Source organism: Chiloscyllium plagiosum, chromosome 8, assembly GCF_004010195.1.
Source record: "Chiloscyllium plagiosum isolate BGI_BamShark_2017 chromosome 8, ASM401019v2, whole genome shotgun sequence".
NCBI classification, from domain to species: Eukaryota; Metazoa; Chordata; class Chondrichthyes; order Orectolobiformes; family Hemiscylliidae; genus Chiloscyllium; species Chiloscyllium plagiosum.
The window spans coordinates 71,490,783-71,514,104 of NC_057717.1; positions in this window are offsets into that span (position 1 = coordinate 71,490,783).

The window sequence follows — 23,322 nt, forward strand, 5'->3', positions numbered from 1 at the left end:
GACTCTGTTCGCCGAGCTGGGAATTTGTGTTGCAGACATTTCATCCTCTGTCTCGGTGACATCCTCAGTGCTTGGGATCCTCCTGTGAAGCGCTTCTGTGATCTTTCCTCTGGCATTTGTAGCGGTTTGAATCTGCCGTTTCCGGTTGTCAGTTCCAGCTGTCCATTGCAGTGGCCACGAACTAGCCACAAACGACACGACCAGCTATCCTTAGTAGCCACACACGCAGATGACAAGCAACATGAATTCGAATGGGACAACGCTACTACTATAGGACAAGCCAAACAGACAACAGCCAGGGAATTCCGAGAGGCATGGCACTCATCCACTGATTCAATCAAAAAGCACATCGACCTGGACCTAATATACCGTGTACTGCAACGGACAGCTGGAACTGACGACCAGAAGCGGTAGATTCAAACTACTACAAATGCCAGAGGAAAGATCACAGAAACGCTTCAGAGGAGGCTCCTAAGCACTGAGGGTGTCACCTAGACAGGGGACAAAACGTCTGCAACACAAATTCCGAGCTTGGCGAACAGAACCACAACATAGAGCTGTAGTGGACTGCGAACAGGGTTACCTCAGATTACAACAGGATCTGGACCAGATGGGCCAATGGACTGAGAAGCGGCAGATGGAGTTTAATCCAGATAAATGTGAGGTGCTTCATTTTGGGAACGCAAATCTTAGCAGAACTTATACACTTAATATTAAGGTCCCAGGGAGTTCTGCTGAACAAAGAGGCATTGGAGTGCAGATTCATAGCTCCTTGAAAATGGAGTCGCAGGTAGGTAGGATAGTGAAGGCTTTTGGTATGCTTTTGTTTATTGTTCAGAGTATTGAGTACAGGTGTTGGGAGGTCATGTTGCGGTTGTACAGGACATTAGTCAGGCCACTGTTGGAAACTTCCGTGCAATTCTGGTCTCCTTCCCATCGGAAAGATGTTGTGACATCTGAAAGGGTTTTGAAAATATTTGCAAGGATGTTGCCAGGGTTGGAGGATTTGAGCTACAGGGAGATGCTGAACAGGCTGGGTATGTTTTCCCTGGAGCATCGGAGGCTGAGGGGTGACCTTATAGAGGTTTACAAAATTATGAGGGTCATGGTCAGGATAAATAGACAAAGTCGTTTCCTGGAGATCGGGGAGTCCAGAACTAGAGGGTATAGGTCTAGGGTTAGAGGGGAAAGATATAAAATAGTCTAAGGGGCAACGTTTTCACGCAGAGGGTGGTATGTGTATGGAATGAGCTGCCAGAGGCTGTGATGGAGGCTGGTACAATTGTAACATTTAAGAGGCATTTGGATGAGTATATAAATCGGAAGGGTTTGGATGGATATGGGCTGGGTGCTGGCACATGGGACAGGATTGGGTTGTCTCAGCAGAGAGCGGCGCGAGCTGGGCGGAAGTGAGGTTGGAGTGCAGAGCTGGTCAGGAAGGTAAGTGACTGATATATAAAGAACTTACCTCGACGCCAACCGTCTTTTCACAGCAGAGAGCGGCGCGAGCAGGGCGGAAGTGAGGTTGGAGTGTTTTGGAGACGAAGTGTAGAGTAATGGCAGCGCAGGCAGTGGAATGTTCCTCCTGCAGGGTGTTTGAGGTAGGGGTGACCATCGATACTCCTGCCGACTTCATCTGCAGGAAATGCAGTCAGATGTTGCTCCTCACTGAACAATTTAGGGAACTGGAACTGGAGTTGGATGAACTGAGGATTATTCGAGAGGCTGAGAGGGTGATAGTACAGGGACATAGTTACGCCAGAGAACAGAGGTAGCTGGGTAACAGTTAGAGGTGGGAAGGGGATCCACCTTTATGTTCACCCTGTGACCACATCTCCCTGAAGGTGATTCGATAGAAGTTATTTATCTCTCTGTGTCACAAGGCCATGTACACTATTGCGGATTCGTTGTGAATGCAAATCAAGAACTTGCAGTTTACTTTTTTTCAACAGAATCTCCTGTCAGAAATCTATTTGCTGAGATATTTTTTTTCAGTTCACCTCAGCCCTTCATGTTCTTTTCTGCTTGTCTTCTCGCCACATCCCCATGCTGTTCCAATATTTCAACATTTCTCTTTGGATTTGGAAATTTCCTTTCACCTACGCCTTGTTTCTCCTCGTCTGTCCGTTATAAAATACTGCATAATCCTGTTGATATGATTGACTGGGGCACTGGTCCCAGCTCTGTTCCAGTGCAGTTCATCCCAATAAAATGGCTCACTCCTCTATAAATTCTGGTAGCCATGCTGACTGAATCAAAACCACTTCTTCTGATACCATTCTTTCCCCCTGAAATTGTCCTGCACTTTCGTGGTATCAATCGGTATCTCTCAATGTGATATCTCTCGCTGTACATCTGTCTGTAGATCTCTCTCTTCCAACTGCGATCCTGAGCTAACAGAATTCTCCGTTACAGCCAAACAGGTCAGCATGGGCCAAGGATGGTATTTTGTAATTTCCTGAGCTCTCTCCGACTCCGTTCCATTCTATATACACAATGCTCACCAAATCATTTTAATTTCCAAATCTGACTATTTCTCTGTCTCCCGTAAGCACTGAGGTTATACCTGACTCAGCAGAATTCCTAATTCATGTCTCGTCCTTTACCTCATTGAAATGGTTTTCAGCCAGGCAAAGGTGGAGAGTAAGAACTGGAGCCTTCAAAAAATCCTGCAGCCAATAAGATAATTTACAGTAAACAGCAGAGGGAGGAGTTAGTGAACGGAAATTCAGACCCTGTGGACATGCAATCGATACAATGCAGGGCAAGGAACACGAGAAACATCCAGGGCTTCATTATCGCTGTCTTGTTTGCAATTTCCTCTTGTCCATCGACCATTCCCTATCTCTGTCAGATTCCCCAATCCCTCACATGGCCTGTATCAGCATTACCTTCTCCAGTAGACACTGTTCGCTATCTCTGTAAACCTCCAGATCCCTGCCTCTCCCTGCGAGCTTTTTCTCCCAATAGAACCCTCCTTGTCCATGTATTTGCCATTAATTCCTATGTCGTTCCCTATCTGTGTAATCTTCTCCATCTTTTACAATCCCCCCGCCTCTATGAAAATACTCCACACTTCCTTTTGCCGTCCCTTTCAGTGCAGTGCCTTCCATAACTGAAAAATCTCCCTGTGTTAGCAAATATATCAAGCTCCTACTACAGTCATGATCTGTGTAACTTTCTCCATCACGAGATTAAATAAGATTCCTATCTTAGCAAACTATTTCAGTTATTGGAATCCTCTTTGTGTCGATACACCATGAAGAGTGATTCTTCCACTCCTGTAACTTAGTCTCTCCAATACGAGTAAAGACTAGAAACCCCTCCTGTGTCTAAGACACACTCAATCGCCGCAACGTCTGCGAGACCATTCTACCCTCCCTTTCCATGAAATCTCCTTAGTCACTACACACCTTTACAGTTTAGTGTAAAGTCCTCCAGACAGAATTGCACTGTTTTTTCCATAACCTACATGAGTTCCTATAATCCTCCCTTGACTGTAACCACTTCCCATCCCTACCTACCTCCGTTTCTCTGTACCATGCTCCCATTTCTATAACCTTCTCTATATTTGTCAACTGTTCCACCTTCCACAGCCCCCACTGGCTCTGTGAGATCTCGTCCCAGTTATTGCAGCACTCTGTTTTACGCAATGCCGCCATACACGACAATATCTGAGTCTGGAGTGAAAGCAGGAACAGGGCACTGATTTACATGATCAGTTTTTATCATATTGAATTGTGGGTCTGGATCGTGTGGTCAAACGGTTGTGAATTGCCACTGTTTCTGATGTTTCTCTGTCATCTTCATAAACTGTGGGTGGCACGGTGGCACGGTGGTTAGCACTGCTGCCTCACAGCGCCAGAGACCCGGGTTCGACTTGTTGGGCCGAAGGGCCTGTTTCCACACTGTAAGTAATCTAATCTAATCTAAAAACTACTTCACTCCCCACAACCCTCCCGAGCTCCATAAACTCTTTCAGTCCCACGACCTTCCCTGTATGTGTAATATTTCACACTCCCACAGCCTTCCATATCTGGGTAATCTACTCAAGCTCCGATAGTGCTCCTTCTCGCTGTAACCTCCTACTTCAACCCCTAGATCACTCCACATATGTCAACCTGTTCCAATACACCCATCTTTGTAACTTCGAAAAGTTGCTAAAAACTTCCGTAAAGTAATATCTACCCCATCTGAAGCCCTTCGTATCTTTGTATGCTCTACTACCGTTCCTGGCCTTAAGAGAGCGTTCAGCAAATAGAAACCTCCTGATTCTGAAACGTCTTCAGGCATAGCGCTTTCTCTATTTCTCTTACTTTCCCTTGCTCTTAGAAGCCTTCCTATCTGTATGATCCCCTGAGTTGTCTGCATCCCTTCCTATCTCTAATCCCCACCAATCTCACAGATTTACCTACATCTGTAATCTCTTACAGTCCCTTCAGAAACCTATTTTGCTGCAAACTGCTCCAACCCCTCTATCATTTCCCATTTGCCAAGTATACTTCAGTCCTTACAATGTGTATTAGTGTCTGAAGCTCACCCTCTCTCTAATCTTCACGTTTCTGCAAAAAACAAACGAGCATTGAAAATTACAGGCCCTAGGTATTTCCTCTCTCGCTTCACTCAGCAACCTGCGATAGTTCCCATCCGGACCTGGGGACTTGTCCACCTTAATGCCTTTTAGAATACCCAATATCTCCTTCCCTTTTGGCCGAATTTACCTAAAGTAATCCAGCATCTATCCGTAACCTCAACATCCGTCATGTCCTTCTCCTCAGTGAATAACGATGCAAAGTACTCGACAAAAATCTCAGTCATTTTCTCTGACTCCACGAATAAATTTACTTCTGTATTTTTGACTGGGCCAACATTTTTTATAGTTACCCTCTTGCTCCTTATAAACGAATAAAATGCTTTGGGATTTTCCTTTACAGTGTTTGCTAAAGATATTTCGTGACTGCTTTTAGTCCTCTTAATTCCTCGTTTCAGTTTGGTCCTACATTCTCCATATTCTTCCAAAACTTCGTCTCTATTCAGTCGCCTAGACCTTATGCATACTTTCTTTTTCCTCTTAACTCATTTCACAATTTCACTAGTTTTCCATGGTGCTCTGACCTTACCATTTCTACCCCTCGTTTCCATGAGAACGTGTCTCTTCTGAACTCTAATCAAACTCTCTTTAAAAGCCTCCCAGATATCAATTGTGGATTACCTTCAAACATTTGTTCCCAATCTACATTCCACAGCTCCCAAAAACCCATGAGTGTCCCCTGTTCCACAACCATCGATACCTCTCCTCGCTCTTCCAGATTCATTAAGCTTCTAATTACTTCATACACTGACGCCTCTAACACGTTTTTTGTTGTATATTACGACTTTGCCTAAAAACGTTCCTCTCTCTGTTAAGTTACTCCACTGTCTCCATAAACTTCCGCAGCCCCTGAAGTAATCCCTTTCTGTGTGACCTCTTCCAGACCTGAGAACATTCACAATCTGTGGAGCCCCTACAACATTACATCGTGACGTAATACACTCAAGTCCCTGTAGAATTCCTGGTCTGTATCGTCCAATCCTCTCCTTGTGACTCTCCAGATTATACAAAACTCACTTTCGATATCAACTGATCCAGCCACTTAATCCATCTACTTATCTCCATACCCTTCTGCAGCTCTTAGACACCAATCTATGTAATATTCAGTCGCTCCTTCAAACCTCCCCACCAAGGAAACCACCCCCCTGCCCCTCCCCCGCCCCCCCGCCAGTTTATGAGATGCTCCCTCTGCATGAAACTTTCGAGACTGGAAAAGCTGCCAGACTCTATTGCCTTCCTGTCTATGTAACTTCTAGAACGTACAAGAATTCTTATGTTCATCAACTTCTTCAGTCACGACAAACCTCTTTATCTCCGTTAGTTCCTCTAGTCTTCTCTCTGAATCACTCCTCTCTCTCTCTGTTCCTCTCTTCCTGCTTGCTTCTCCCGGCACACATCCCTATCTCTGGAATCTAATCCAGCCAGCTCGATCTCTGTTTTTTCATCCAATCACCAAAGCCGATCCACCCACCGACATGCTGGACTGCTTGGAAGGATGCTTAACCTTGTAGCATCCTAGATCCCAGAAAGACTACCTGTCTCTGAATTCTCCACCCAGTCCCACAAACCCGAAACTCTGTGCATTTGCAAAGAGGTAAATGGAATGACAACATTAACGGAAGTGAGCAGATATGTTTGAACTATCATTAAGGAAACGTGGCTTCAGAGTGACCATGTTTAGGAAGTGAATATGAAAGGGTTGTCGGCATTTAGGCAAGCTCGGCCAAAAGGCAAAGAGTTTCAAGGTGAATTGTGAAGACAGGATGCGTACAGTGCATAAGTCTGACAGCCAAGTGGATCTGAAAATCAGAATTCAGATTATTTTTGGGTGGACCAGAGAAATAGCAATGGGCAGCAACAGTTAGCGGGAATTACTTTGCAGACAACAAATAGTAATGGAACTGTAAATATGATTTCAAGCAGGAAATTTAATGTCCTTGTATCAAGGGCAGTACAGTAACTGTGTGTGTGTAGTCTCCATCCCGAATGGGTAATCAGTGAGTATCAAGCTATAATGGAGGAGAAAGTGAAGGTCTGCAGATGCTGGAGATCAAAGTTGAAACTTTATTGCTGGAACAGCACAGCAGGTCAGGCAGCATCCAGGGAACAGGAGATTGAATCTCCTGTTCCCTGGATGCTGCCTGACCTGCTGTGCTGTTCCAGCAATAAAGTTTCAAGCTATAATGGATTGAATCCTGGATGTTATAGGAGGTGGTTTTCTGTCACAAGCTGTTAAGGAGCCATCAAGCGAATGGTCTATTCTAGTTCAATTGGTATGTCACGAGAAATGTCTAATAAGCTCATTCTAAAGAAGCTTTGTGAGCAGAGAAGCATGATATTATATGATACCTTACTGAGTTTGAAACTGATTAAGTGAAGATCATATCGGAAGAAAACTAGGCCACTGAGCCCATTGAGTTCTTCCGCCATTCCATGGGATCTTGGCTGGTCCAAGGATACTCAAGCATACTTTCCTGCCTTGCCCACGTAATCCTCGTTTCCCTGAAGAATTAAAATCTCACCATTTCTCCTCTAAATATATTTAATGATCCAGCCTCGACATCACCCTGCAGTAAGGAATACCCTCCGAGTGAAAACATTGCCCTTCATCTCTGTCTTGAATGAGTGAGCCGTTGCTCGTATTTTATGCTTCCGGTATATATTCTTGCACAAGGGAAACCAAAGTAAGTGACCCAGATAATTATTGTTGACGTTAAATAAATGGTGGAGTTGTGGGCAATGAGGAACGATTTCAAAAGTTGCAGCAGCGTACGGATCACCTGGAAAAATGGACGGAGAAATGGTAAATGGACTTTATTATGGCCAGATGTGACATGATGCATTTTGTGAGGTCAAATGCAAGAACGTTAGGATACTCAGGTTCAATGATATACAGTAGCATCCTGGTCCATATCCGTAGCTGCTTGAAAGTGACAAGAGAAGTGGGCAAGTTGCGAAAGAAAGCAAAAAATACGCTTGTCCTCATTGATCACAGGATTAATTACCGTGGCTTCCTGATGAAGAGCTTCGTCGATGTTCCTGCTCCTCGGATGCTGTCTGACCTGCTGTTCTTTTGCAACACCACTCTAATCTAGACTCGAGGCTTGCATGTCATGTTGTAACTTTATGATTCTTTGGTTTGGCCATACTTGAAGTACACTTCTGATCTCCACATGGTAAGAAGGGCGTAGAGTATTTGTAATAGGTACTGCAGCATCCTGCCAGTATCCTGCCTGTGTTCGCCATAAAACCAGATTGAACAAACATGAATTGTTTTGCTCGAGTGTCAGAGTTTGATGGGCCACCAGGTGCAGATATGTAACTTTAGGAGACGTCCGGAGAATGTGGATAGCAAAGAAATCTCCTTTCCAGTGTAAAAGTGTCAAACCCAAACACACATAGAAATAAGTTGAGATGGGGAAGTTGAGGTGAAATGTGCGAAGTAAGGAGTTTTTTAATGGGTGGAAAGTACATCGGGAGGTCATAGAAGCAGAACGCTGAGCAATATTTTAAGTGGCATTTAGAAAGAAACTTGAACAACCAAGGAATAGAGGTGTAAGGAACATGTGCGGGTAGGTTGGATAAGTTCAGAACAGCATCATGTTACCACCGTCATGGTGGGCAGAAGGGATTATTGCTGTGCTGTCCTGTTCAAGCTTCTAACTTCCAAGCATCTCCCCTGTCAAAACCCATCAAAATGTTGCATGCTTCATTACATTTCCTCGCTCAATTTTCAAAAGTCCAATGGGTTCAAGCTCAATCTACTACACCTACAAAACGGTGGCTCAGTGTTGCCTCTCAGCGCGCGGGACTAGGTTAGACTCCTGCCTCAGGTGGCTGTCTGTGTGGAGTTTACACATTCTCCCTGTGTCTGCGTGGGTTTACTTCGGGTACTCCGGTTTCCTCCTACAGTCCAAGGGTGTGCAGGTTAAGTGAATTAGCCGTGCTAAATTGCCCATTGTGCTAGGTGCATTAGTCAGGGGCATATATAGGGTAGTGGAATGGGTCCAGGTGGATTACTCTTCGAAGGGTCGGTGTGGACTTGTTGGGCCGAAGGACCTGATTACATATTGTAGGGAATCTAATCTAATCGAAACCTCCTGTCATTAGAAAATCCGTCCATTCGCAGAATCACCGGAGTGAATCTTCCTGGCCTGCCTCCAATGCAAGAATATTTTTCCTGAAGGGGACTCTCACTGTTCATAATATTCTATGTATGATCTGACTCGTACCTGGTATAGATTTGGCAAGGCCTCCCTATTTTTGGACTTCGTTACCTTTGTAATAAATGCCAGCATTTGGTTTGCCTTCCCTGTTACCTGCCGAAACTGGAAGCTACCGATTTCAAATTGATAAACGAGGATAACCAAATCACTTTGTGCGAGTCTGTCTTAAAACAAACGTTGTTAGCCTAATAGTCGGTCGGGAATGTATTGTAAAGTTTATGACAATAAACAATAAATGGACCCTTAGCATCAATGGTAAGCGCAGGTTATAACATACACAGTTTTCGAGCCTTTTGAATGTCATTTGTTGGTGTGAATAAAATGCCTGAATAGATAAGGGTAGGGGAGGAGAGTGTTGCTCGAGGGATACAGACAATTTCAAATGCCAGCAACCTTTGGATAAATTTCAAGAAGAGCTAAAGAGTAACACGGGTGGAATAGGGCTCCTTAAAAAAATATTGAGGTTGATTATGTATTTATCTGGAGAGGATGGGTGAGATATTAAGCAATAACGTCCTGTCAGTATTTACTGTGGAGGAAGATATGGCAACTCAGGAACATGAGAAAATAAATAGCACTTTATGGAATGAATTGTGATGTAGACGTGCCGGCGTTGGACGGGGGTGGACAATGTTTACATTCACACAACATCTTCTTACATTCAAAAAAGTAGCTCGTAGGTCTGGGGCATAAGAAAAAATAGTTAAAGCAAAAGATTATATGGTTCTACAAAAGATTCTGGATAATCCAAGCTGGAGTGCGGGAAAAAATGTGTGGCTGTTAGAGCTGTTCCTTTTTTGGGGTACTTTAGATCTTGGCCAAGATTTAATCAAATTACAGGAGCAGCAATCACTGTTTTACAAGCTGCTGCATTGTTTTGGAACTTTGGAGAAATGAAAAAGTCGAAACAACGGCACATTTAAAAGGGAGAAGATCAGACATGAGGCAGAAAATGGTCAGTGAAGGACAGAGAGAAAGAAACCCACACTCCTAACTGACACAGCACTTTACCTGCGCATTTACTACCTTTACTGTTTGAATTCATGTATCGTTGCACATCCGAGTGCGTCGAGGAAAACTTTAAAAAAGCGTAATTAACAACTGATCTTGGAGGAACCTGTCTGGGAGAGCTCACCCCATAGAAACAGATCAGTGAATAGTTTGAATTATAGCCTTATTGTGAATCGACAACAGTGAGTCGAGTGGGTTCTTTCTTGATGGTGTATTTCGTTGAGCTATGTCACTCGATTAAACTTAAACAAGTCATATTAAGTTAGTGGGTGCAGAGTTCCGCAGAGGAATAAGAGAGTGCTACTTTTTGAGCTTATAGTTTGGAAGAAGCAAAAATGGCCTTTAGTAGAGTGACATGATCTTCTTGTCGGATGTGGGAAGTCAGAAAATTTACAAGTTACTGAGAATTATAGCCACAATATATGTCATTGGCTGCGAATTCTAACAGATCGAATGGATCGATTGGAGAGTAGTTCGAGACAATGAGTAATTTATAGGAGTAAGGGGGTATGAAGGCTGGTAATACTAGGAAAGGACAAAAGTTGCAGATACGGCCACACAGATGTGATAACTCCAGGAAAGGTAGCAGGACTCTTCGGTGGCTATTACTTTTTCAAAAGTTATACTGATTTGGAAAATGTAGGGGTTGATGGGTTCTCAGGGGAATGTGGCACGGACAGCCAGGTTGCGGGTATAAAGACAGGCTCGAATGGAATGATGGGCATGTCGTATTCGAAGCAATCCATTTTGTTCGGGGACTCTCTAGTCAGAGGCACAGACAGAATTTTCTGTGGCCAGCAGCGAAAAATCCGAAAGGGGCATTGCCTAACTGATGCCAGGAGAAAGAACGTCTGAGACAGGGTGCAGAATGTTCTAAAAATGGAGAGGACCAGCAGGAGGTCATTGCACACATTGGAGCTAACGAATAGGAAGGGAAAGTGATGAGATTCTGAACGGAAAATATCGAAAGTTAGGCAGGAATTTAAAAACGAGGTCCTCGTGGGTAGTAATACTGAATGACCCCTGCTGCTACGAGCTAGTGTGGTAGAAATAGGAGGACAGAGCAGATGAGTACGTGGCTGAGGAGCTGGTGTATGGGAGCAAAAATCACATTTTTGGATCATTGGAATCTCTTCTACGGCAGAAGTGACCTGTACGAGAAGGGTGGATTGCACCTGAATTAGAAGGGGATGAATATACTGGCATGGAGATTTGATGGAGCTGCTCTGGAGAATTTAAACTAATAAGTGTGGTGTGGGCTCTAGGGTGACAATAATGAAAGAACAAAGAACAAAGTAGAAAGACAATTTACAGTCCAGGAAAACGCACCTCGGCCCTCCAAGCCTGAGCTGATCCAACTCCACTGTCTAAATTGATCGCCCAATTCCTAAACATCTGTATCCCTCTTCTCCACACCTACTCATGCACCTGTCCAGATGCACCTTAAATGAATAGAACATGCCTGCCTCTCCTACCTCTGCTGACAACGGGTTCCAGGCACCTGCCACCCTCGGTGTGTGAACTTTCAGCATGTATCCCCCTTAAACTTTTCACCTCTCACCTTAAACGTGTGACCCCTCGTTACTAAATCCCTCACTCTGGGAAAATGTCTCATCTCTATCCGCCCTGTCTATACCCAATATGTTTTTGTAGACCTCAATCAGGACCCGCCTCAATCTTCTTTTTTCCAAAGAAAGCAATCCTATCCTACTCATCTTCTCTTCATAGCTAGCAGCTTCTTTACCAGGCAACATCCTCGTAAGCCTTTTGTGCATCCTCTCAAAAGCGTCTACATCCGTTTGGTAATGTGGCGACCAGAACTGTACATCGTATTCTAAATACTGCCGAAGCAAAGTCTTGTACAATTTTAATAAGATCTGCATGCTCTTATACTCAATATCTCGTCCGAAGAGGTTAATCATACCATGCGTCTTCTTGAACACTCTATGCACTTTTGTAGCCACCTTTAGGCTACGGTGGACATGAGCGCCCAGATCTCTCTGTTCATCAACGTTTCCCAAGGCTCCTCCATTTACAGTACAATTCGCTGCAGAATTAGACTTGCCAAAATGCATCACCACACATTTATCTGGATTGAACTCCATCAGCGAATTCTTCGCCCAACTCTCTCGTCTGTCTATATTCTCCTATTTTATTTGACAGTCCCATATGCTTTCTGGTACTCGAACAATCTTCGTGACTTCTGCGAACTCGCTGACCAGACCAATAATGCTCTCTTTCAGATCATTTATGAGATCAGTTTGAAACTGGTAGAGTGGAGAAAAGACGCGAGTCAAACAGTCAGTACAAGCAAGGAAAAGGCAGAGAACATGGTAGTACTGATAAATTAAACTGCATTTACTACAATACAAGAGGGCAATCAGAGAAGGCAGATGAACCCAGGGCATATTGAGGAACATGTGAATCTGGTATCAAAGAAATTACAGAAACGTAGCTCAGGAATAGACAGGACAGGCAGCTTAATGTTCCAGCATACAAATGTGAGAGGAAGGATATAAAGGGATGCATCGGAGAAGCGCAAGTGGCGTTTGTGCAAAGGGAGAGCGTTAAAATTGTCCGTAGTTCGGATACTCCTGGGAATACATCCAAATAAGTTATTTGGCTTGAAATAAGAAATAAAATAAAGGGATGTGTTAATTGCAATTGTGTAAAAGATGCCCTAATAAACAGAGAGAAATTAGGAAACAAATGTTTGAGGAGATCTCAGTTATCTGTAAGAATAATTGAGTGATTTTCCTGGATGATCTTAACTTGCTAAACGTAGACTTGAACTGCCATGGTATTACGTGTTTAGATGGAAAGGAATTTTTTAAGAGTGCATAAGAAAAGTTTCTGATTCGGTCTGTGACTGTAGCTCCTAGAGAATGTGCACAACCTGACCTACTCTTCGGAAACAAGCCAGGGCAGGTGACTGAGGTGTCAGTGGGGGCGCACTTCAGGGCTCGTGGCCATAATTCAAATAGTTTTGAAATAGTAATGGCAAACGATAGCTCAGATCTAAAAGTTGAAGTTCTAAATCGGAGTAAGGCTAATTTTGATGGTATTATGCAAGAACTTTCAAAAGCTGATTGGGAGCAGACGTTCGTAGTAAAGGAACGGCTGGAAAAGGAAAAACCTTTAGAAATAAGATAACGCGAGTCCAGCGACAGTATATTCCTGTTAGGATGAAAGGAAAGGCTGGTAGGTGTCGGGAATGATGGATGACTGGAATAATTCATGGTTTAGTTAAGAAACAGAAGGAAGCATACATCAGGTACAGACAGGATAGATCGAGCGAATCCTTAGAACAGAATAAAGGCAGTAGGAGAATACGTAATAGGTAAATCAGGAGGGCAAAATGGGCACATGGGATAGCTTTGGCAAATAGGGTGAAGGAGGATCCAAAAGTGTTATTTTACAAATCCAGTTAGTACGAATGGGTCACTAAAGAGAGAATAGCGCCCGTCAAAGATCATCAATGCTTCTTTTGTGTGGAGCCACAGAAGATTGGGGAGATACTAAAGAGTATTTGGCATCAGTGTTTACTGTGGAGAAATACATCAAAGATGTAGATTGGACAGCAATAGATAGTGACATCTTCAAAAAGGTTCACGTTACAGAAGGGGAAGTGCTGAATGTCTTACAACGCATGAAGGTGGATAAAACCCCTGGACCTGATCGGTTGTTCTGTAGAACTCTGTGCAAAGCATTGGGAAGTGGTTGTTGGACCTTGCTGAGATATGTGTATCATTGGTAGTCATAGGGGAGATGCCGGAAGGCTGCAGGTTGGCTAACATGAAACCACTGTTTAAGAAAGGTGATAAGGAAAACCCAGAGAACTATAGACCTGTGAATCCGACGATGGTGTTGAGCAATTTGTTGGAGGGAATCCGGGTGGGTCCGGTTTTACACGTATTTTGAAAAGCAAGAACTGATTAGCGATTTTAAAAAATGGCTTTGTGCTGGAAAATCATGTCTCATGAACTTGACTGAGTTTTTTGAAGAAGTGCCAAAAAGGATTGAGGTGGCCAGAGTAGTGGATGCGATCTTATTGGACGTCAGTAAGGTATTCGATAAGGTTCCTCATGGGAGACGGGTTAGCAATGTTCGACCTCATGGAATACCGGCAGAACTAGCCAGGTGGATGCAGAAAAGGATCGAAGGTCGATGACAAAGCGAATTGGTGCCGGGGACTTTTCAAACTGGAGGCCAATGATCAGTGGAGTACACCGGATTGGTGCTATGTTCACTACTTTTCGTCATTTATACAAGTGATTTGGATGAGAACAGAAGAAGTGTCGACAGTAAGTTTGCATATGGCATGACATTTCGAACTGGAGTGAACAGCTAAAAATATTGCCTCAGATTAAAACGGGATCTCGATCAGATGGGCCACTGGGCTGTGGGGTGACAGATGGAATTTAATTTCGATAAAGGTGAGGTACTGCATTTTGAGAAAGTAAATCTTAGCAGTAGTTTTCCACTTAAAGTAAGGCACTAGGTCGTGTGCTAAACAAAGAAACCTTGGAGTGCAGATTCATAGCTCCTTGAAAAGTAAAATCGCAGGCAGATCGGATAGTGAAGAAGGCATTTGGTGTGTTTTATTTTATTCGTCAGAGTATTGAGTAGAGAAGTTCGGACGTCGTGTTGCGGCTCCTCAATCCGTTGATTAGGCCACTTTTGGAATACAGCGTGCAATTCTGGCCTGTTTTTGTGAAAGTTGGAACTGTTCAGAAAATGCTGAAAACTGTGTTGCTGGAAAAGCGCAGCTGGTCAGGAAGCATCCAAGAATCGACGTTTCTAGCATAAGTCCTTCTTCAGGAATCAGGAGGGTGTGCCAAGCAGGCTAAGATAAAAGGTAGGAAATAAGGACTTGGGGGAGGGGCGTTGGGAATGCGATAGGTAAAAGAATTTTAAGGTGAGGATGATAGACCGGAGAGGGGGTGGGGCGGAGAGGTCGGGAAGAAGACTGCAGGTCAAGAAGGTGTGCTGAGTCCGAGGGAGGGACTGAGATAAGGTGGGAGGAGGGGAAATGAGGAAGCTGGAGAAATCTGCCTTCATCCCTTGTGGTTGGAGGGTTCCTAGGCGGAAGAGGAGGCGCTCTTCCTCCAGGCGTCATGTTGCCATGGTCTAGCGATGGAGGAGGCCAAGGGTGGAGGGGGAGTTAAATTGTTCAGCCACGGGACACAGACAAGGGAGGCGGGGTGGTAGTTTGGCGCACCGATCTTTACATTGCTGAGGCTAAACGCCAGCTCGTGGACACCTCCTTCTACTGCCCCTTTGACCATGACCCCACCTCCCACCACCAAACCATCATCTCCCAGACCATCCATAATCTGATCACCTCAGGGGATCTCCCATCCACCGCCTCCAACCTCATATTCCCACAACCCCGCACTGCCCGTTTCTACCTCCTGCCCAAAATCCACAAACCTGACTGCCCTGGCCGACCCATTGTCTCAGCCTGCTCCTGCAACACCGAACTCATTTCTGCATACCTTGACACGGTCCTGACCCCCTTAGTCCAAGAACTCCCCATCTACGTTCGGGACACCACCCACGCCCTCCACCTCCTCCATGATTTTCTCTTCCCCAGCCCCCAACGCCTTAACTTCACCATGCACATCCAGTCCCTATAAACCTCCATCCCCCATCACGAAGGCCTCAAAGCCGTCCGCTTCTTCCTTTCCCGCCGAGCCAACCAGTACCCTTCCACTGACACACTCCTTCGACTGACCGAACTGGTCCTCACTCTGAACAACTTCTCTTTCCAATCCTCCCACGTCCTCCAAACCAAAGGAGTAGCCCTGGGCACCCGCATGGTCCCCAGCTATGCCTGCCTCTTCGTCGGATACGTGGAACAGTCCATCTTCCGCAGCTACAATGGCACCACACCCCACTCTTTCCTCCGCTACATCAATGACTGTATCGGCGATACCTCGTGTTCACACGAGGAAGTTGAACAGATCATCCACTTTAATAACACCTTCCACCCCGACCTCAAATTTACCTGGACCGTCTCAGACTCTTCCCACCTTCCTAGACCTCTCCGTTTCTATCTCAGGCGACCGAACTCAACGGACATTTACTATAAACCAACCGACTCCCACAGCTACCGAGATTACACCTCCTTCCATCCTGGCCCCTGTAAAAACGCCATCCCATATTCCCAATTCCTTTGCCTCCCCCGCACCTGCTCCCAGGAGGACCAATTCCAATACCGAACAACCCAGATGGCCTCCTTCTTCAAAGACCGCAATTTCCCCTCAGACGTGGTCGACGATGCTCTCCACCGCATCTCCTCCACTTCCCGCTCCTCTGCCCTTGAACCCCGCCCCTCCAATCGCCACCAGGACAGAACCCCACTGGTCCTCACCTACCACCCCACCAATCTCCAGATGCATCGTATCATCCTTCGTCACTTCCGCCTCCTCCAAACAGACCCCACCACCAAGGATGTCTTTCCTACTCCTCCCATATCAGCGCTCTGGAAAGATCACTCCATCTGTGACACCCTCGTCAGGTCCACACCCCCCAACCAACCCAACCTCCACTCCCGGCACCTTCCCCTGCAACCGCAAGAAATGCAAAACTTGCGCCCACACCGCCCCCTGACATACCTCCAAGGCCCGAAGGGATCCTTCCATATCTGTCACAAATTCACTTGCACCTTCCCCCCCACACGTCATTGACTGCATCCACTGCACCCGATGTGGCCTCCTCTACATTGAGGAGACAGGCTGCCTACTTGTGGAACACTTCTGGGACATCTGCACCAACCAACCAAACCGCCGCGTGGCTGAACACTTTAACTCCCCCTCCCACACCGCCAAGGACATCCACGTCCTTGGCCTCCTCCATCACCAGACCATGGCAACACGACGCCTGGAGGAAGAGCGCCTCATCTTCCGCCCAGGAACCCTCCAACCACAAGGGATGAATGCAGATTTCTCCAGCTTCCGCTTTTCCCCTCCCCCACCTTATCGCAGTCCCAACTCTCGGACTCAGCACCGCCTTCTTGACCTGCAATCTTCTTCCCCACCTCATTCCAACTATCGCATTCCCTACGCCCCTCCCCCAAGTCCCTCCTCCCTACCTTTTTTCCTGGCCTGCTTGGCACACCTTCCTTATTCCTGAAGAAGGACTTATGCTCGAAACGTCGATTCTCCTGCTCCTCGGATGCTGCCTGACTTGCTGCGCTTTTCCAGCAACACATTTTTCAGCTCAAACAAAAGCCAGCAACGCTCATCCTATCTTGCCTTCCGTTCACCCCTTACAGTACTACCTGTACATTGGGACAATGGACTGTCAGGCCTTTCCCTCTCATAGCTGTGTTTCTGTAAAACCTATAATACCCCAATCCCTTGGTCTCACCCATGCCCTGAGTTTATCTATCTTACCTGTCAGGACCTTTGCATTGAAATGAATTCAGTGTAATTCATCATTTTCCTGCATTGCCTGCTGTGTTGCTGCCTACCTTGACTGTTGAAGTTGCTTTCTGCAACGTTTGTATCAGCCTCAAAGTTATTTCTGGCCACCCGACAGTTTAATGTACCACAGGCCTGCCATAAAGTTTTAAATTCCCTATCGCAGCTCTCGCATTTACCTCCACCAGGAAATGGTACCCGCTCCCAGTCCAGAGTCTTCCCCATTCTGTCCACCTGTGCTGGCTCCATCAGGGATCTAAATTCTTGTCCACCATGGCCCCTTTTTTCCTCAGTATTCCACAAGGACCCACCATTCATTTAGTCTGCCCTTAACTCATCATACCTCCCGCAGGGCATTTCCTCACTCTGATCAGAAATAAACTCCACCTGCCATTACTTTGCGCCTTTTATCATCAGCTCAATATTTGACTGTAGCCTGTGACCATCAGACTCACTGTGTACAACACTCTCACCTTTCATTTCATCTGTGACCTTACTAACGATGCCTTCTGTTTTCACATCCAAGTGACTAATGCACATAATGAACAGGGATGGTCCCCGCAAAGGTCCCTCTGGTACAGCCGCGGGTGAAAGAATTTCAAACACAAAAGCTTCAGTCGATGAATCTTGAATCCAGTTTGCCGACTTGCATTGCATCCCAAGGCCTCTTCCCTTTTGGAAGAGATTTCCATGGAACCTTGTCAACGTCATTGCTGAAACTAGTGTGTCTAATGTGGAGACACCATTTCAAAAAACACAACTGAATACGTCAATCACGATCTTCCTCCACCAAATGTGTGACAAATATCTCTAACTGATTCCTGCCTCTCATTGTGTCCCTCGGAATATTTTCTAATAATTTCCCTTCCACTGTTGTCAGAGTATCTACTCTGTAATTAACTGGCACATCATTGCTGTCATTCTTGAACAAAGGAACCACATTAGCTATCGTCCAGGCATTTAGCACTTCACGTGTGGCCATCAAAGCATTAAAATTTCATTTATCGCTGTGGAACAAGTCCATCTATCTTATTGCAGATATTTTTCCCATTCCAAAAACGAACATTATAATTGATATTCGTCACCATTTCCTGTCACAACCCTATTAACTGATAAACAGTTTTATTTCAAATCTGTCCATTTCTGTTCCTTTCTGCTCAACTTCAAGCACATCCCTATGCTGTTCCGATGCTTCAACGTCTCTCTGTGGATTTGGAAAGCTCATTTCACCTCAACCCTGTTCATGCATTCTCTCTGTCAGTTTAAAGCCCCCTCATAAACCTACCGACATAACTAAACAGGACACGACTCACAGCACAATTGCATTGGGACCCAACTTCTGTTTTGGGATGTGGGTATCTCTCTCTCTGACCAGCATTTCTTGCCCACTCCTAGCTGCCCTTCAACTAAGTGGCTTGCAAGACCATTTCAGAGCGTACTTTATAGTCAAACCATTGCTGTGGGTGGGGTGTCACTTGGAGGTCAGACCAGCTGCCTGGAACAGATTTCTGTCCTGAAAGGGTATGAAACAGCCAGGTGAATATACCAGACATCAGCATTAAATTCTAGATGAACAGTAGGTGAGTACAGATCTCGGGCATCGCCTGACGACTCATAGATTACATATCATTAAGTAGTGATACCAGTGCACTATGAATCATAACCCCTTCTTCCTGACAAATGTTTCATCCTAATTCCTTCGTGAACTCTGGTGATATCACTCATGTGGTGTCCACCACTATGTTGTTCTAATTGCTGCCTTTAATTGCACCTTTTCCAGCTACTCCAGATTCTGTGCCAGCAGAATTCTCCATCCAAACAGACGAGTCAGCACAGACCAGGGATGGAGACTGGGATTAAACAGATCTATGTGGGACATCGAACCTGTCTCCAAGTGTCACCATCTCTGCATCCATATAATTTCCAGTTCTATTTCTACTGTTGGTGCTCAGGAAGTTCATGATTCAATAGACTTCCCAACTGCTGGGTTGTATCGTCCATCATCTCATTAAATATGTTTGGTCAGACAAACAGTCAAAGCAGGTTGGAGAGATTTGGAGTCTTCAATAAATGCTGCAGTGAGGTAAGAACACTCATGGTGCATACAGCAGAGAGCAATTAGATTAGATGCCCTACAGTGTGGAAACAGGCCATTCGGCCCAACCACTCCACACTGACCTTCCGAAGAGTAACCGACCCAGATCCGTTTCACTCGAACTAAGACACCTAAAACGATGTGCAATTCACCTAAACTGCACATCTTTGGACTGTGGGAGGGAACCAGACCATCTGGAGGAAACTAACGCAGACATGACGACGATGTGCAAACTCCACACAGTCCTTCCCCTCTATGGCACATGATATCACTATAGCCTTCACCTGACTCTATAACAAACCTGCCTCCCATTCTACAGCACCACACAACCTCTGTAACCATCTCCTATTCCGACAGACCTCGATACCTATAAAGCCCGTCCAGTCCCTATAACTTTCTTGCCTGTGTGACCTACTCCAGTTCCTGCAGCCCTCCCTTTGTATCATGTTCTGAAGGCATTTTAACACTTCCCATGTCTGAAACCTCATCCAGACTCTGCAATCTCCTCTATCGTTGACCTTATCCTGTCACAACAATGCTCCTTAAATCTACCTCCACCATCGCTATTAGCCTGCCTGTCGCTGTGACCTTCTGAAACAATCAAAACCATCCATGTACATGTAACATTTTCTTTATCGTTGCATTCAACTCCAGTCCCTACAGCTGTCACTTTCTGCAACCTCCTTCAGTCTGAATAATCACCCAGTGTCTACACTGCTCTGTATTCCTTATTTCATCCAAGTGCAAAAATTGTCCTCTATCACCAGAAATGTCAGTAACCTCTACCAGCTCCTCCTGATCTGTATAAAACATTCTGTCCCTCCCACCCTCCCTCTCACATCCCTTCATCTTTAGAATCTATACTTTTACAATTAACTTTTTATATCTCTACAAGCTAATCCATCTTTCATTTAAGTCTTCCTCTTCCTACTCGCTTACCTGTGCATGCAATCCACTTGTGCCATTAGAAATATCTGGCTCTTCCTACCTACACAAACGATGATATTTATTTCTGCAACCTTATCCACCTCCTGCAATATTCTTTGTCAAAGTAACCTTCTACAAACTCGACATGCCTCCCTTTTCAGTCACATCCTGCTCTCTCCACAACTCGGCATATCTCTATAATCTTACCCAGGCTGAATAATGCTCCCAATCTCTTTACCCTCGATCAGACTCCACAGGCCTCCCTAATTCTTTCACCTGCCCGAGTCATTCCAAATCTCTCTATCTTTGTGGACTCCTCCATTCGCACCAATCATTCCTATGTTTATAACCTCTCACAGTCACTCTGACCCTCCCTACTACTGTAACTTTCCCAAATCACCCAACGCTCCCTATTTTTGCAACCTCCACCAGTCACTCCAACCTTACCTATCACAGTAGCGTCCACTAATAACTCCAACAATCCCTATCTCTGTAACCTCCTCTCGTCTCTCCACATCTTCGTATTTCTCTAACCTCTCTCAATTACTCCTTCCCTGTCGATCTCTGTAAATAACCCCAGTTCTGTCAGTCACTGTATTGGGCGAAATTAGGAACAGTGCACAGAGTTGATTGTCCGCCGTGACATATTAAATGGTGGGGCAGACGTGTGGCGGCAAATGGCCTCTACCTGTCCCCTTCATATGTTTCTGTGTAACACTCCCTGTCTCTGTATCTCCTTCAATCCCGACTACCCCGCTAACTGTGTCAGCGGCACAACCTCCTATAACCGAAACTTTCTCAAACCACAGAATGGTTTTTATTTGTCAAAGCTCCTCTAGTCCCTACACACTCCTAATCTGATTCTTATCCCAGCCCCACAACCCTCCCTACAGCTCTAGCTCTGTAACATCTTGTCTGACAGCGTCCCACACTCCTGCCTCTATGAAATTAGCCCACACACTGATGCTATTCCAACATTGAAACAATCTCTGTCTCTGTTACCTTTTCCTGCTACTACAGAGTTCCCCGTCTATATGATCCTCTGTATTTCATCAACACACCCTGGCTCTGCAAATTACACCAGACTCTGTACTCCTCCTCAAATCTGTAAACTCCTCCAGCCACGACAAACCTCTCTCACTGTACTGATCCAGCAGCTATGTCACGCCCCATCAGTCAGACCTCTTCCAGTGTCTTCAGATTCTGCCAGACAATGCAGGCTACCCTCTCTCTAACCGACCAGAGCCCCTTCATGTCTCACACTATTCAGTATACATTTTCAGCCACAACAGCACTCCATATCTCTGTTGCTCCTAAATCCCTACAGGTATCCCAGCATCTCAAACACTGTCTCTTTGTGTAGCTCTGCAGTTATATCCTCTGTGTTCGGTATCACTGTTCCTAAAATGTCTCTCTGACTGTAAATAGCTTCAAACCTCCCCAGGTCTGTCAACTCTTACAGCTCCAACATCACTCCTTATCTGTATAACCTCCTCCAGTCCCTATATGTTCCCAAAATGTGGAGACCGTACAATTTTCCCGATCTGTGCAATCCTCTCAGGTGTGTGCAAAACGCCGGATCAGTCGATCCCATTCCAGTGCTGTGACGCTCCCTACCCACTTCCTATAAAACCCACTATCTGTGTAACATTCCTTTTTTATCACGCTTCCTCTCAATAAAAGTTCCTCCAGTCTCTTCATCTTTTTTATCATCTTTATAATCATCTCCAGCTCTTACAACACTATCTATGATAATGTCACGCTCCTCTACAATCCTCCGTAACACAGGAACTTCCTCCAAAATGTGCAATGCTCACTCTCAGTGTAACTGTCTCCAGATGCTCTTGCTGTTCTTGTGTATGTAAGCTCTGCCTGACTCTCCAGCCTTCCCAACTATATAATCCCCAGAATCTCAGCATCTGATATCAACAAATGACATCATTCACGACAGCCTACCATATCACAGTTAGTTCCTCAATTCTATACAACTGTATTCGTCTCTGTAAATTGTACAATGTCATAAAGTACTCCGTGTCCGTGTTAGCTACCCTTATCCTATTTTTTTTTACCTAATACAATCCCTTCATCTCCTCCTGAATCGTCATTAACTTCTTTAAGTACAACTTGTTTCATATTATAACTCTTCCATGTCATATGTTACTCACCATCTCTGTGATATTCTTCAGTCATTGTAACTCTCGTTTCCTATCTCCAGAGCTTCCAATCTTCCTCATCAATGTACGGCTAATGATCCGTTTCAGCATTTTTAATACATGTAGCAGCCTCCAACTCTTCAATGCATCCTGTCTTTGTAACCTCCTCAATAACGACAGCTCACTGTCTTTGCAGTATCTTCCAGCATCATCAAACCGCTTGATTTCTGTATCCTTATCCAGAACAGAACTCCATGTCTCTGTGTAACCCATGCACACCTGCCTTTACAACTCTCACTAACTCTCTGTACCCCTGCAGTCCTACAACCCGCAGTACCTCTGGTTCCTCCAAACTCTACAATTGTCCCTGGCTCTGTGAACCGATCCAGCCCCTTCACCCCTCCAAGCTTCAGTAAACTCCTGCAGTTCCAATTACAATCCTTATCTGTGTAATGCACAGCCCGTACAACCCTCCCCAACTGTGTGAACCCTGCAGCTCCAACCACTATCCATATAGGGGTATTCCCAGTCTCTGCAACCATCCCATCTCTATAACTCCTCCAAACATCACCCCCATCTGTGATTAATCTCCATTCGATTGTGGCCAAATTGTTTCTCAACCCCATTGTCGCATCTACTCCCTCTAACCTTTCATCCCCTTACTCATCAATAACCTATTTATTTGTGAGTTAAATGCAACTAAATTACTTAACACCCACAATCCTCTCAATACATTCCTCCATATCTCCAACCTAAAGGGTCGTTCTTTCCATTTGAAACTGTGTCCTTGGATCCTAGTCTCTCCTACTACTGGAAATGTCGTCCATACATCCATTCCTTTCAGGTGCTTCAGTATTGTGTACGTTTCTTACTTCATAGAGTAAGAACATCA